Genomic DNA, 8076 nt, shown 5'->3' with positions numbered 1-8076 from the left:
AAGGATGAAGCAGAGTGGGATCAAGCCATTCATGTGCAGTGGGAGCAGTTTGGACGAAAAGCCCAGCACAGGTTTAATGAGATCATTTCACACCTCTCATTAAATAGGTGCAACTCTCTGCAAGGAGGAGGCTTTGGGCCCTGGGGTACCCCAGGGGTTAGCAGGATGGAGAAGTCAGGGATGGAGGAGAGAGGCTATTTTTCATGGATGCATTTGCTGGCTCTGGCTCTGGGGAACGGAGCCATCACTGAGTGCATGGAAGTAACCCCAGAGGGGTTGTTTGTGTGTGGAGAACTGTCACATCCTATTGCGATGCTGGCATGCCACAGGGATGGACATCCCCAGATCCCCAAGGGGATGCTGGTGGCACCCTGCTGAGGCTGGACTGGGACAGGTTCCCCCCTGCCAAGCCTCAGTTTCCCCAGCTGTGATGTGCAGGCAGGACACTTGAGATGCACTGCGAGGAGCTGAAATCCAACTGTGTGGGGGATCTGGCTCTTCTCACAACCTGTCCCTCCCTGCCCCCCCAGCTGGGACATGGCTTTCCCTGGGGTCCCTAAAGGTTCTGCTTCCCCACCTCACAAGTGGTAATTTGGTGCCATCCCACTGACAGCTGCAGCAGCGATGGATGTGTCCTGTGGTTACCGCACCCAGCCCAGAGCCCAGGATGGGCACTGGGATCTCATCCCTAGGGGTGATGTCCTGCACCAGGGCCCAGCCCCAGCCTGTGCCCACCCCTTGCAGGGTTGGATGTGAATGAGGACACAGCTGGATCTTGAGGCAGCAGCATGCTGGGGGGTGCCTGTGTTTGGGAAGGCTCCTGGAGCCTCCAGCAACCCTCCCTCTGTCTCCAGAGCAGAGGGGCTTTGGTGCAGCTCCTGAGCCTGCAGCTGCTGCAGGTGGATGCATCCACTGCTCTGCTCTGGCCCTGCTCGCAGCACAGGGGGAAGGCAGAGTCCTCTGGGGATAGGCGTGGGAGGGGAAGAATGGGATCAAGGACAGCTAAGCCTTAAGCTTCACACGCCTGATTGTACAACTTTTGGCTTCACCTCGCCTCCCCTCCCTGCCTGGCAGCTGGGATCTGCATGGACCAATGCCAGCAAAAACCAAATGCCCTTCCAGCCCCTCATGGGGGGCAGTGAGGCATGAGGGTGGGGAGCAAGGCTTGGGGGCTGTGCTGGAGAGGAGCAGCCCTCACTATGGAACAGGAGAGGACTCCCCTCTGCCTCCTGAAGCAGATCTCTGGGTCATGAGGGAGCTAAAGCCCCCCCTTCCCACTCACTGCACCCTAATGACGTGCACACTGGGCCCCTCTTCCTCCATCCTCCTTTTACAGGAGCAGGAGTGGCAGGAAGTGGTGATCTGCCTTGGCAGCAGCATTGTGATGGCATTGCAGAGTGGCATCGCATGGTTCCATCCATGCTGTAGTCCAATGGGAACTGTGGCAGAGCTGGGGTGGAGCTCTGCAGCAAGGGACAACCAGCACAGACCCTGCCACAGAGCTGTGCTGTGCTGTCCACTTCCACTTCAGGACCCAGTGAGGGGACAAGCAGCCTCATAATCCCCCATCCCACTCCTGGAGGGGAATGTCCAGGCTGTGTAAGGCAACCTGGGTTGGTGCCACTTCCAGACACTCTCTGTGCTCTTCAGATGTCCAAAACAGAGCTTGCAAGGACTGTCCCCAAGCATGAAGGATCTGTGCCAGAGAGCTGCAGGCAGCTGGACATCTGCCTTTATCGCCTCCCGCCAGGCAAGGTCTGGGGTGTGCTTCCAGCCTGGAAGTTATTTTAGTACCCAAGTCTCTTTCTGAGGCTGTGCAGCTCCTGGTTTTTCAGTACATCCTTCCTGGCCAGGGGCCTGGCATGTTCCTAACCCCTGCCCCTTGTCCCCACAGTGGGAAGAGAGCCAGTTCCCTGTCCCCTGCCAGCTCTCCCCTGGGACAACACACTGCAGCTGTCCTGTGCCAGGAGTGACACAATCCCTCTACAGCCCCCACCTGGCATGGGCAAACACATAGAAATATGTCTCCAAAGCCAATGTGCCAGCTCCATCCTGGAAACACCCGCTCAGATCCTGTGAGCGTGGCACATGTATGAGCCGGCCCCTCCAGACCCCTCATGACCTGGCTGGCAGCTTCTGGCAGGCAGACTCTGTGGCAAAGCTGACACTGCCCTTCCTAAAGCTGTCCCTTTCTCTCCCTCTGCCTCCAGTGATAAAGGAAAGTCTCTGGGAGAGGCTGTGGAGCCTAGCAGCTGCTGGAGCAGTTTGAAGCTGAGTTCAAAGTTTGGCTGATTTTCCACTGAGATGGTTCTTTAGCAGCTCATGTGTCCCTGCTCCGCAGCGAGGCCCTTTGGCTCAGCACGATGGAGTCTGGAGTGAAAACAACAGATTTGGTTAAAACATCCCTCCTCTGAAACCTCAGCACTGCTAACAGCTTGGCATAGCCCCTCGTGGTGCCACTGGTTGCTCTGCATGGCTTCTGCCCAGCTCCCATGTGACGAGCTGTGCCCTTCCCTAAGGTTATTGCTTTGGGATGCTGCACTCAGCCCTGCTCCAACGACCTCATTGCTGGCCACCATGGGCTTCCTCCACACCATCCTGCTCCTGTTGCTGCCTGCATCCTGCCTGGACCCTGCCTGTGGCCTGGCACAATGTTCTTCCTCTCAGTCCCCTCTGATGATGCTGCGCTGGCACAGCCTCACTGCCTGGCACAGCATGGGGAGGTGCTCCTGGCTGGACATGCAGCTCCATGATGTCCTCTGCTTTTCCAGAAGAGCTGTGAGAAGCTTGAGCCCAGAGGAGAACTCAGGAGTGGGGGGAACAGGAGAAGGGGAGGAGGGAGAGTTTTCCTTCCTAATTTCAATAAACTAAATAAAAGGGGTGGAAAATTGGTATTTCATGCAAAACCTGTTGAGGGTTAAACCACTTCCAGATGCTGTCTCAGAAGGTTTTGCTCCAACCTGATCTGTTGCAGATAAAGCTGTAGACGCCCCTGCCAGATATTGTATTACACGCTAGTGGAGTTTCCAAGCAGTGCCATGATCCAGGTGGTATTTTGTGCCATGCTGTCCCTTAAAGGGAACAGAGACCACTCAGACGTGTCCCTCTCAAGGACTGCACTGAGCAGCCCTTGGTGTGGACAAGGTGGGACAGGTAGCTAGGGGGGTGGCACCCCTGTGGGGGACCAGGAAGTGGCAGACGCCAACATGAGGGACCCCTTGCCCCTAGACACGACTCTGGCTTTACCCTCTTGCATAATCCCTTTTCAGCAGAACCATCCCTGGCTTTTCCCTCTGCTCCTAGTCTGACCTGCTTCAACCCCTGTGGGCTCTGCTCACATTGATGGCATCCAGTGTGCAGGTGGAGAAGATATGGGAGGGTGAAGAGTGGCGACAGAGGACTTTCCATCCCAGAACATGTGAAGAGCAGGAGCTCCCTTGGGCATGGCCCTGAGTGAGGTCCAGGGCTGGTAGAGCAAAGCCCTGAAATCCTCAACCCCACAGACACTTTGTGCCCATCCCAGCAACCCCGGGATGGGTCTTTCCACTGCCTGTGACTGATGCACAGGGTGATTTTAAGGTTGGGGAAGCTGAGGCATAGCCAGGCCAAGAATAGAAGATGAGCTGACTGCACCTCTGGGGTTGCTGCTCTGGTCCACGCCTGCCCATGCAGAAGAGATGAAGGTCCCACGGCCAAACTGCAGCTTTGGCTTGGCCAGCAGCAGGTCTAGCAGCAGGTCCAGCCGTGGCTGCAGCACACCTGCCCAGAGCGGGAGCATAGCCAGCATTCCTGCCCCCGGAGCCCCCTTCCTGCCCCCCCGCCAGCTCTGCACCCCCGCTGCCTTTCGGCCTCCGCTTGTTTTCTTAGCAGGCGGGTCCCGAGCTCTCTGAGCCCAACAATTTCCTGCCCAGGCGAACGCATTCCTCTATTCCCCCATCACAGGTCCCTCCTGCCACCTCCCCACCTTGCTGCTGGATGCTGCTGCTCTCCATTGCTCACACCACATTACCCCTCTCCCCTCCGACCCCCTTGCCTCAGTTTCCTCAGCTAGGACCCCCACACTCCTCCTGGGAAGCAGAGCAAAGCCTGGGGATGCAGGATGCTGAAGTTGGCATCCTTCCGCAGTTTTGGAGCTCTAAAGGAGCTGATGTTTTCCCCCGTTTGCCATGTTGGGGGGCTGGCCAAGCACCAGTGGGGAGGTGGTGATTTGGAGTGCAATCGGAGGGGACCCATTCCAACGCCAGCCTTACCATCAGCTCCAAAACACTGCTGGCAGTGCTGAGGGCAGTGGGAATGTCCCCAGGCTCATCGATGACAGCTGATCCTGGAGACCTCCTTGCCCCCCAGGAGCAGGATGTGAAGAGCAAGGTGATCCAGAGCCACTCTGCTGTTCCTGGGGGAAGATCACACAGGTGGATTTCCCTCCTCTGCAAGCCAAGAAAACCAAAAAGGCAGCAGAGAGGTGGTGGGACAGTGATCTGGGATAGGCAGTGACTGCCAGGGATACCCAGCGTGACTCTGGGTGGATGGGAACATAACCTCGGACTGCAGAGTCCAGGACTGATGGAGCTGCTGGGGGTAACAGGGGGGTGAAGCACTGGGCAGAACTGGGCAGGAGCCGTCATGTCCATTTTGGAGACCAACTCTGCATCACCTGGGGGACCACCGAGTACAAGGTGGTGGTCTGAGCCAGAAGGACCCTGTTGCTGGGGTTTGTGCTGCTGGCAGAGGGTCCTGGAGGTGGGTGGGCAGGGGCAGCGAGCCCAGCGCCAGATGTACCCTTCCCAGCTGCCCCCAGCGCCCTGCCAGCACTCCAACGCACCCGTGGCCCAAAAAGAAAGAAAAAACCCCGTCCCGCCCGTCAGGAAACCTCAAATCAGGGCCAATGTTTTTGAAAGGTTTTTTTCTCCTCGCTCCTTTAACACATCTGCCAATATAATCTGACCTTTTCCATATAAATAAAGCCCGCGCGTTCGGGCTTTGATCCCGCGCTCCAAATTTTCTATTTACTTAATTGGCCCATCCAAGGGCTGAGCGACTCGCGGGCCGGCAGCCGCCGCCGCCGCCGCATTCCTGGGGGCTTATCGCCGCCCGCTCACCTGGTTGTCATTACCACGGTCCCGGCCCCACGCCCCCGCTGCGGCCACCTGAGCCCGGCTGCCCGGGCACTGCCCTCCCCTCCCGCCCGCTACCCGGCCCCGCTGCCGTGGGGTGGGGGCACGGGAGTGGGGACACCCCGTGGGGGTTTCACGGGGGATCTTGCTTGTCTGGTTCTCTGTCACCCCGCTCCACACCGCCTTCACCTTTGGAGGGCAGCTTGCTCCAAGGGAGAGGGAACCCCACGTAGCACGGGGCTGGACCCTCTAATCCCATCCTTGTGGAGGGATGGAGGGTCAGAGGCTTTCCCAGGCAGGCTGGGATCCTCCAGAAAGGGGACCAGGGCTTGATTTACTCCTCGGAGTTGCTTCTGTTTCCATACAGATCATATCCTGGTCACCCTTCCATGGATTAAGGACCATAATATTCTCCCCACACAGCAGGAGGGAGCACAAAACTTTGTTGTCACTTGGGGCTGAAGGCTCTGGGCACCTAGAGAAGGTGACCCCTGACCAGCTGCCTTCTGTTCTCCCCCAGACTTTCCCTACTGGTGCACTAGGCCATGTCAAGGACCAAGCCCTCCTGCTGCAGGCCTGTACTGATCAGCTGGGAGATCATCTCCTCAGCATATCCCCACTGTCCTGGCCATGGGGAGCCCAGCCTGGGACCTGCAGGGCTGGAACCAGAAGAGATGAGAGGACTGGGTGTCTTTCTGCAATGCTGCCTGTGCAGAGTAGTGGGGGTTATGGGCCATGAGGAGATGGACAGGTCCCAAGAGTGGATTGTGATTGTGCTCTTGGCCTTCCAGCTATTACTTTTTGGTCCACGAAAAGGAAGCATGTGCAGGGAAGGCTGTAGACAGACCCGGACATGTGCCTTGTTCTGCTGGCTAAGGTGGTACCTTTCCCTACTCTGAAGAGGTGGAAGACGCTCCTTCTACCTGTGGTTATTTAGTTTCTTCAAGTATTAATAAGGGCCTGAGTGGGCTTTGGGACCCTCCAGCTAACAGGAAGTTAGGGAGAGCAGCACCTAAAGTGACCCCTCTCCAAGCAGGAGTGTTTGCGTGCCCATGGGCACTGCCGGTGTGACTCGGAGCCTCTTGTGGGCAGATCCCAACCATCACTGTGCAATGCCTGCTGAGGTGACACATGCAGGCAGAGTTTGGTGATGAGAGGGTTGGATCAGCTGTCCTTTACTTCTCCACCCTCCTTTTCCCTCTCTCCCTGGAAGGGGAGGCAGATCTCTTTTTGACCTGGTTCAGCTCAGGAGGAAGACATTGGTGGTCATCCTGCACCAAGCGTAATCTCTGATGTGTGGGAAGCCCTCCCTGAGCCCTGGAGGGCTCCTCCTGGTACCTGGACAGTGCTGAGCCATGAGGATAGATTCCAGCTTGCAAAACCTCCGTACAATTGGCCATAAACCCTGGGTTCCTGATACCCACTGTAATTAGATGTGGGAGCAGAAAGCCAACTACAAGACCCTAGACAGCACCAGGGTTGGACTGACAGCAGAGTCATAGAATCATAGAATGGTTTAGGTTGAAGTAGTTCATGTAGTTCCACCCCCTGCCATGGGCAGGGACCCCTTTTACTAGATCAGTTTGCTCAGAGCCCCATGCAGCCTGGGCTGAACACTTCCAGGAATGGGGCAGCCACATCTTCTCTTTCCTTATTAATTCTCATGATGGTATGAATGAGGGAGGAGGGTGGTCCTTTGGTCTCGACATGGTGACTGCCCTGGACCAGCAGAGCCCTGGGTTGCAGGATGCTGAAGAGCAGCAGGTTAGAGGAGGCCATGGGTTGGCCCTGAAGTAACAGCACTGGGAGCTGAGGCCAGAGGCTGGGTCAGGCACGGGTGGATGGACCTCAGCCTCTGCAGAACACCCAGCATGGAGAAGGAACTGGCCCAGCATGGCAGGTGCCACCCAGCACTGCTCTTGTCCTGGGGTGAGTGTCCTCCTTCTGAGCAGCCAATGAGGATTTTCCTCTGATCAACTCCCCCTTTTGCTTTTCCACATTGTGGCTCATAATTTACACACCAGTGGCGGGCAGAAGACATATTTAACTCCCAAGTACCCCTGTGTGGTGCTGCTGGATGTGCCAGCTCAAGTGATGGATGGGAACCACAGGGTGGGATTGATGGACTACATCCAGGGTGCTGCAGAGGGGCACCCCCAGGAGCTGAGTGCTCTGGCAGCTGTGCCGGGTCCAGCCAGGAGAGGTGACAGTTCCAGCTATTGCTGTGGTACATGGAGCATGTCTGGCTCAGGATGGATGTCACCCCCTCAGCTACACCACCTCTTGCTGACCCACTTTCCCTGCTCCCCCAGCCAGCCCTGATGCTGGGATAAATCCCCATAATCGTTTGCACTGACGCTGGTGAGTCAGAATGACCAGTGTGTCCGGGATCTTCCCTTTTTTCATGGAAGCAGCTCCATGGCCTCCAGTGTGCCAGTGCCCTCCCTGCCTCGATAGCAGCTCTCTGCTCAGCTGTGCTCACCAAAGGATTGAAAGTCTTTCTTTGCCTCTCTGAGAAAGCTTTGCTGCCAGAGATCCCAGATGTCTTTGCCTGCTGAAGCCCTGTTCTCAGTTCCTTGGAACCCTTCCTCCTCCATTGCCTGACTCTGCCTCATCCAGCGCAAGCAGCACCACTGTAAGATCACCCAGCCTCTCCACAGCCCTCTGCTTGGTGAACCAGTGATTTTCAAGTGACAAGTTGTGTGTGCCTCACGATGTGCCTCACAATGACACCCATCAAGGTCCCAGACAAACTACCCCTTCCTCTGGGTGCCATCCCAGCCGGATGATGTGGGCAGCACAAGGAGAGCAGGACAAGGAAGAGGGAAGGAAGGTAAGGAAGCGGGTGTCGGGTGGGATTTCAACATCTGACACGTTGATGTTTCCCAAGTAGAAGCCAGTCATTCAACATCTGGCCAAGAATATTGCATCTTGCCTAAGAGCAACTCCAGATGTTCCCAAG

The 8076-nt window shown here is 56.8% G+C and overlaps 1 long non-coding RNA gene across 1 annotated transcript; it reads right to left on the bottom strand.

Moving 5' to 3' along the window:
- Positions 1 to 1547: 1547 nt before the first annotated feature.
- Positions 1548 to 5028, bottom strand: LOC136298064 (uncharacterized). Its single transcript, XR_010723260.1, has 3 exons — positions 4946 to 5028; positions 4251 to 4393; positions 1548 to 2370 (listed from the first exon to the last, which is right to left on the bottom strand). It is a non-coding gene; the product is annotated as an uncharacterized lncRNA (long non-coding RNA).
- Between the last annotated feature and the right edge of the window lie 3048 nt (positions 5029 to 8076).

This window comes from Chamaea fasciata, unplaced genomic scaffold (assembly GCF_029207755.1).
Source record: "Chamaea fasciata isolate MVZ Bird 193981 ecotype frontalis unplaced genomic scaffold, bChaFas1.0.hap1 SCAF_16, whole genome shotgun sequence".
NCBI lineage: Eukaryota > Metazoa > Chordata > Aves > Passeriformes > Sylviidae > Chamaea > Chamaea fasciata.
This window is presented reverse-complemented; position numbering and strand designations above follow the sequence as displayed.